This window comes from Herpailurus yagouaroundi, unplaced genomic scaffold (assembly GCF_014898765.1).
Source record: "Herpailurus yagouaroundi ecotype Mexico unplaced genomic scaffold, PumYag 205, whole genome shotgun sequence".
Taxonomy (NCBI): domain Eukaryota; kingdom Metazoa; phylum Chordata; class Mammalia; order Carnivora; family Felidae; genus Herpailurus; species Herpailurus yagouaroundi.
Window position 1 is genome coordinate 7,940,715 of NW_024412436.1, and position 8,165 is coordinate 7,948,879.

An 8,165-nucleotide genomic window follows, 5' to 3' on the forward strand; every position below is an offset into this window, starting at 1 on the left:
ATTCTCCAACACCAGCTGTGTGTCCTACATTCAACTCAATTCTGACACGATCTACCTGCATGTAGCCTCAGATCCTACAGGTTAAAAGCTCAGTCCTCCAAGTCTGTCCCTACCCCCCGAGTTCAGACACCAATCATCATCTAGATTATCACCTGGGCTTCTGACTGGCTGTAGACTGGAGGTTCTTACAACCCCATTTGGGTTTGATTAATTTACCAGAGTGGTTCACAGAACTTAGAGCAACATTTTACTTCCTAGATCACTGGGTTATTATACAAGTCAGGAATAGCCAGATGGAAAAGTTGCATGGAGCAAGGTATGGGGAAGGAGTAGAGAGTTTCCATGATCTCTATGGGCACACCACTCCCCCTAAATATCATGTGTTTACCAATCTGGAAGCTTTTCCAACCCTGTCCTTTTGAAATTTTATGGAGGCCTCATTGCGTGTGCATGGTTGATGAAATCATTGTGCATTAGTGATTGATGAACCGCTCTACCCAGCTTAGAGGTCTGGGGGGCAGGACTGAAAGTTCCATTGATCTAATCACATACTTGGCTCAGCTGGCGCCCAGCTCCTGTCCTTTGGCAGGGTCCAAAGGTTGCCTTATTAACATAGCAAAAGACACTTTGATCACTCTCCTCACTTAGGAATTCCAGGGGTTTTAGGAGGTCTGTGCCAGGAAGGGGGTCAAAGACCAGATATATATTCATTATAAATCACAATATCAGTTAGACAAAAGGGAACGAAAACTTGCAAAGTTTACTTGGCAGAAGGGGAGAGTTCAGAGGTAGAGAAGATAGAAAGGGGGACTTATTCTATCTACCATTGCCTTAGAAGTACAGTAAAACCTTGGTTTGTGAGCACAGTTCATCCCTGAAGCATGCTTGTAATCCAAAGCACTTGTTTAATTTCCCCATAAGAAATAGTGGAAACTCAGACGATTCATTCCACAACCCAAAAATATTCATATAAAAATGTTTACAATACTGGGGCGCCTGGGTGGCGCAGTAGGTTAAGCGTCCGACTTCAGCCAGGTCATGATCTCGCGCTCCGTGAGTTCGAGCCCCGCGTCGGGCTCTGGGCTGATGGCTCAGAGCCTGGAGCCTGTTTCCAATTCTTTGTCTCCCCCTCTCTCTCTGCCCCTCCCCCGTTCATGCTCTGTCTCTCTCTGTCCCAAAAATAAATAAAAAATGTTGAAAAAAAATTAAAAAATAAATAAATAAAAATGTTTACAATACTGTAATATAATACAAAATAATAAAGAAAATACAAAATGTAAAGAAAATAAACAAATTAATCTGCACTTCCTCTGAAGACCTTCGTGGCTGGTATGAGAGAGATAAGATAGAGGAGGGTTATTATTATTTTTTAAAATTTTTGAGAGAGAGAGAGACAGAGTGTGAACAGGGGAGTGGCAGAGACAGAGAGACACAGAATCCGAAGCAGGCTTCAGGCTCTGAGCTGTCAGCACAGAGCCCAATGCGGGGCTCAAACTCACAGACTGTGAGATCACGACCTGAGCCAAAGTCGGACGCTTAACCGACTGAGCCATCCAGGCGCCCCGAGAGAGATGGGTTATTATGTAAGATGACTTTCACTATCACTAACAGAATCACTGCTATCTATTGGCTCAATGGAATCTTTTTCTTTTCATGCAAATTTAACAAGGAATCTATCCAATGATCCAAAATGAAGCAAAACTTACTCTAAATGGAAAAGCAAAGGACTGTCCATACATGCTTTGAAGTGACAAAAAATATACTAGTGCCAGTTGTGGGCATGTTTTAACATTCTGAAAAATCACCGATTCTGCCAAACATTGCAGCCTGAGGCCAAACATCCAAGCATGGGAGAAAATCACCCAGAGTCCCACAGAGAGAGAAAGACAGGGAAGAACCATTGGCTCAGTTGTGATCATGTGACATTCGATGTCACGTACTCCTTGCATTGCAAGACACTGCTTGTTTATCAAGTTAAAATTTATTAGAAATGTTTGCTCTTCTCGGGAAAGACTCACAGAACAAATTACTCACAATCCAAGGTTTTACAGTATTTGAAATCTCTGTAGCAGTAAGTCTTCATATATTACTTAGGTGATATAATTAAGCAACATTTTTTTTTTAATTTTTTTTTAACGTTTATTTATTTTTGAGACAGAGAGAGACAGAGCATGAATGGAGGAGGGTCAGAGAGAGGGAGACACAGAATCTGAAACAGGCTCCAGGCTCCGAGCTGTCAGCACAGAGCCCGACGCGGGGCTGGAACTCACAGACCGCGAGATCTTGACCTGAGCCGAAGTCGGCCGCTTAACCGACTGAGCCACCCAGGTGCCCCATTTTTTTTTTTTTTTTTTTAAATTGGGACAGGGGCACATAGGTGGCTCAGTTGGTTAAGTGGTCAACTTTGGCTCAGGTCATGATCTTGCAGTTCGTGGGTTCGAGCCCAGCATCGGGCTCTGTGCTGACGGCTCAGAGCCTGGAGCCTGTTTCAGATTCTGTGTCTCCCTCTATCTCTGCCCCTCCCCTGCTCATGCTCTGTCCCTCTCTCCCTCTCAAAAAGAAATAAACAGTAAAAAATTTTAAAAAAGAAAAAAGAAAAATTGGGACAGAATTCAGCAGTTAATAGCAAAATGAGAGTTACCTTCCAGAGTTGATACGACGGTGCAATCAGTCACGCATGCATTTAGTCACGTCACTGAGTGAGCTCCCGAGGGTCCGGGAACTAGCAAGCTAGACGGTCCCTAACATGACAGAGCTCTCATCATGTTGGGAAAGACATGATAAACAGCTAAACCACAAGCCACTAGTTGTGGATGGAATTAAGTTTGGTAAAGGTGCTCCAAGGGAGGGTGTCTGGGGAGCCCCACTGTACAGAATGGCCTCCTTGGGAGGTAAAGCCTAAACGGAGGCCCCAAGAGTGATGAGCTGCCCCCTTCCTGGGAAAAGGGAGGAGCAGACTCAGGGGGAGGGCTCAGCATGTTCCAGAGAGAAGAAGAAACCTTCCAGTACTGCCTAACTGGGAACAAACAGTCTTCCAGAGCTGGTGAGGTTTCAGGCTGAATAAATTCCCAGACACCAGAGAAACAGGATGGGCGGGGTTGAATACTGTCAGAGGAGTTTCTTGATAGGCCACACCACCATGTTCAGCTGTCTTCAGGGCCCGTCTGACCCTAAATGTAGCAAATTTGGAAAACATTTCTGGCTAACTGCGTGGAGGCCTGCTGTCCTTCCCTAGCCGGTTTCCAAACTGCCTTTCTATCCCATGTTCCATGTTTTTCACTTTCCTACTTCCCAGTGGTAAGGGATTAGTGAGCCCTGCAATGCTTCTTTATGCCAGAGCATCATTTTTCATCCCAAGGGTTGCCAACGCCTGCAAGGATGACTCAGGAGAGGAGAGGAGCCAGGGTTTTCTGGCAGAGGAATGTGGGAGCTGAGAAACAGGGTCACATTGTTTCCACTCTTCCTGAGGGTACTGGAGCAGTCTGATTGTATTTCCTCTGGATTCTGATCTGTGTCTCTTCCTGACTGTACCGTGTACTTACACAGGGGTGAAGGAGAGAGAGAAGGGGCTCTCAGCAGTGGCCATTTGCATCCTTCAGGCATCTGAGGCCGCTTTGCTGATGCAGAACCCCCATCAGGACATCCATTCCTGGGAGGATCTGGGGCTCTTGTACCCAGGGCTCTGAAGGAATACTCAGTTGGCATTTTCTCTAAGTCCACTTTTCTATGCTAAGTCAATTATTGCTCTACTCATCAAAGACCAGAGTCATCGTGTTTTAATGCAAAGCATGGTTTTTGATCAGGTGTCAGATATGCCTGGGCCCAAAGCCCAGCACCTGAGGGATTCTGACCCTCACCTGAGATCCTGTTGCTTGTTTCAGAAACATTAACATGAGGAAATAGATGTAAGGTAATTAACACTCTCTCGATTACTCAGCTTGTGCTGTGATAATAACTGCAAGTTTCAGGGGTTTACAACCCAAGCATACATTTCTCACTCCAAGTTTTGCAGGTTGGCTGGCCTGGGTTCCAGATGCCTTCTCACTTGGGAATGGAGGGGAAAGGAGTAGCTCCTCCATGGGATATGCTGTTCTCACGGTGGAAGACAGGAGCACAAGGGCGGTGGGGGAAACTCGGGCTTGGAACTAGCACACTGTCACCTCAGCCCACAGTCCACAGTCCAAAATAATTCCCATGTGGAGGGAGAGAAAGACGAATATTTGCTTAACAATAATACAATTGCCACACTAAACCAGGAACATGTCAGGTCCTCCAAAGTTGTTAGCCTCCACCCCTCCTCCCATGCCTACAGTAGGATTCAATGAATGCATGGCCGGAATGATAAGCCAGCCCTGTTGCCAGCCCAACTTTGAATGTCAAGCCAGCTGGTCAGTGTCCATTTTGGTCCCACAACCTTGACCTTCATCCTAGTCTTAGTGCCCTGAGCATCCCACCTGCCTCAGCTTCCTCATCCTTTCCAGACCCTCACCTCACTCTGCTGTGTCGCATACCACGTAATCCTGTGTCCTGACAGCTGGTGGTAGCCCCCACTTTCTACCTTCTCCATGATCCCAACAGGCCAAGGTCCATGTAGTTTCCTGCCATTCCAGGCCATTGTGGGCTCTGATTGCTAGGCCCATTGTGAGTGTGTAGACAAGAATATGACACCAATCACCAACTTTGTCATTGAAAAAGACCGCTGAGCCTAAGGTAGCAAAATAGGTGAAAACATAGTCTGTGGTTATATCGCATGGCTATCTTTAAGAATAAGCCTATGCCTTTTAACAAATTCTGGTCCTCAAATTACTTCTCAGTGATATTATTGTGGGGGTTAGGAGAGAGTGTGGGGTGGGCACAAGAATTAGTTGGCAACCTGGCCTAATAAGAGGTGGAAAATATATAATAAGTGAGGTTGTGAGGACTTTGAATATCACTTTTTCCAAGTCCCTTATTTTACAAATAAGAAAACTGAGAGGTACAGAGAAGAACTTTCTATAGTAAATTATGAAAAGAAACCAAGCCCCTTGAGTCCTGGGCCAAATCTCTTCCTACTGCATCGGAACAAAATGGAAAAAATCTTTAGGCCATCAAATGTCCCGAACCCCAGAATAGGCTATAAGAGGGAGGCTATGTTAACTTAGTCTTCGATTGAGAAGATGTTAAATGGGGCCAATGGCGTGGACAAAGGCATCAGAAGCAGTAGGCGTTGTCCAGGGGTGGGGAGCCTTTGGGCTTCAGCCGGTTTGGCCTTAGGTATAAAATACAGTCCTGCCTGGGAGCATTCAGGATCTTGAAGGGACTGTTTCAAGACATCAAGACTTTGGCTGCTTTCTGAGGACTTTCCTTTCCTTGCTAATGCTTATGAGGACGATACAAACAAAGGTCTGAGCCTAAATATTGATGGTGGTGCTTTCCTTGTTCATATAGCAAAAGTCTTGGGGAATGAGACATTGCTTAGTGCATTGGAAGGGCAGATATGGCACACGTCAACCACCAAGACCAATGGATGCATGTGCCAGGGCATAGGTGAGAAGTTTCAGTACCCACAGGCGGATTGACTTGGAACGTTCTGCCCTTCAACTGGCATTGACTGCCAACATTTTAATATTGATTATAAAGAGTTAATGTTCTGTAATGCCCAGTAGTCAAAAGTCTATTTGTAGAAATTCTGTGGATCTTTTTGCAAAGAATATTTGTTTTATGCAAACACGTTAGCTCTGCATAAATCTGTATTTTGTTTTTCTGGTATGGCGTTAGATGGGGATTAGTGGGGGGTGGCAGGAGGTGGGGGCTCCAGTCTCTCAGGCGGAGCACTTCCATGCATTAGTAATGCATGCAGAATCTAGCAACAGTTTACTGAACATTTATGTGACACTACATGCTGTGAAGAGCACAGAAGGAGTATGGTGTAGATGCCTTTGCCCACAACAGCTATTGTGAGCAATGGCTCATTGCTAGCGTTGGATCCGTTTCACAGAATTTAACTAAGCAGACTGTGAAGTTGAGTGGCTTCCTAAATCAGCATCTGACCTGGGACAGAAAGCCAGAGCCTTGGCTCTTTTGATGGTTTGAGTCTTGAAAACTATCCCCAGGGCAGCTTATTGTGATTAACTTCTGTGGAGTCTCACCAGCAAGGAGGATGTTGGCTAGTCTGATGCAAAGCAAAATGAAGTAAAGCTTCAAATTTCTTTTAGAAATTTCTTATGTGAACCAGAAATCTGGGCTCCCCTGTAACGATGAGCATTGCCTTCCCATCCTGTGTGAGTCACTTCTGGGCCCGCAGGTGTCTGGCCTCCGCAGCCACAAGAGTCCTTCCTCAGACGCTTACATCGCCACACTGGTGTTTGTGAGGCCACAGTCAAAGTATGTGGAGGCTTACAAAGGAGACAGGGGACATCTGAGGCCCATAAGCCAGTGCAACCTTGAGGTTTTTAAACCGTGGTAAGACACATCACACAAAATTTTTTCGCTTTAATCATAGCAAACAGAGGCATATTTGCTTAGCATTTTTGAGCTGTGGCTATTTTTTTCTAGTTAATATGGGTCTTGCTCTTTGAGCCCATCTGAGAGTCCTGGGGCATTTTAAATCTCCAGGAAAGTTTCTAATAGCTATCTTATCACCCCAGGGACACTGCAGAGAGATAGAGAGCGGCTTTACAGAGGTCCTTTGATTTCTTTTTCATTTTTATTTATTTAGTTAGTCCTTATTTATTTATTTAGTTAGTTAGTCCTTTGTATTTCTTACCTGGCTGAGCATTCCACTGCATCACTATTGATGTCATGAGGGTGGCGGCCATCAACATTGCAGCCCACAGACTGGGCGGTCCCGAAAAATCTCTTTAATGGTTCCAGAGAGTTCTCTGGATCAGTGCCACATCTGTTGGGCAACATTGACGATCTCATCAAAAGTGATATTTCTACTGTGCTTAATGTTTTTCTGCTTCTTTCTGTCTCTTGGCCGTTCCTTGAGGGCTTCGATAATCAGGGCAGAGACATAAGGTGCCATTTCTATCTGGGCCTGCCTGTTCTGAATGGTCGGTTTCACCGTAATCCTCAAACCCTTTCAATCACCTGTTACCTTGGCGATGTCATCACCAACATTTTTTGGAGACAGAGCCTGCGGGCTGATTTTTGGGGCCAGGGCAGACGTGACATCAACTTCACCACCGGTGCACCTCAGGTATATGACTTTGACCTCATCGGGGTCGAACTTAGGCAGCATGGTGGAGGTAGTTGGTGTTGGATGAACCTGGATTAGGGACAACCAAAGACAGCTGCAGCATGGCCTCCTCTGAGCCGAAAGTCAAAAGCTGTTTTTTTAAGCTTATTTATTAATTTTGAGACAGAGAGAGAGAGAGAGAGCATGAGCAGGGGAGGGGCAGAGAGAGAGAGAATCCCAAGCAGGGCTCTTAACCTCCTGAGCCACCCAGGTACCCCATCTAAGAGAATTTAGAGGACCTGTTCCAGGAAGGGAGCTATCACCATAGATAACTATAGTATAATATGAACGAGAAGAAGCAGATAGGGACAAATTTTCTTTTTACATTTTTTAAAATGTTAATTTATTTTTTGAGAGAGAAAGACAGAGCATGAGTGGGAGAGGGGCAGAGAGAGGGAAACACAGAATCTGAAGCAAGATCCAGGCTCTGAGATGTCAGCACAGAGCCCCCACACGGGGCTCAAAATCACGAACTGTGAGATTACAACCTGAGCTGAAGCTGGTCGCTTAACAGACTGAGCCATCCAAGCACCCTACACAGGGAAGAATTTTTAGCAAGGTCTATTTGTTAAAATTCCTCTCTGTGTTCCATTGTTTCTGAATAGCCTAGCAAATGCTTGTTTACCAAACATTTACCTTTTTTCATCTTCCTGTGCATTGTTTTCCTTCCCTTAAAAACCCCAGATCCCAAACCCCTTTTCCTTAGTTCAGGATGACTTATACACCTCATTTTTGCCTATCTTTGGAATTTAATGTTTCTGTGGATTCCCCATATGTATGAAATTAAATGTTACTGTCTCATGTCAATTTTTTAATTCATTTTTTAAAATCTTTATTTTTGAGAGAGAGACAGAATGCAAGCAGGGGAGGAACAGAGAAAAAGGGAGACACAGAATCTGAAGCAGACTCCAGGTTCTGAACTGTCAGCACAGAGCCCAATGCAGGG

At 45.0% G+C, this 8,165-nt stretch overlaps 1 pseudogene; it reads right to left on the minus strand.

Annotated features, from left to right (window-relative positions):
• Window positions 1–5,190: 5,190 nt before the first annotated feature.
• Window positions 5,191–7,297, minus strand: LOC121015001 (60S ribosomal protein L12-like; annotated as a pseudogene).
• Between the last annotated feature and the right edge of the window lie 868 nt (window positions 7,298–8,165).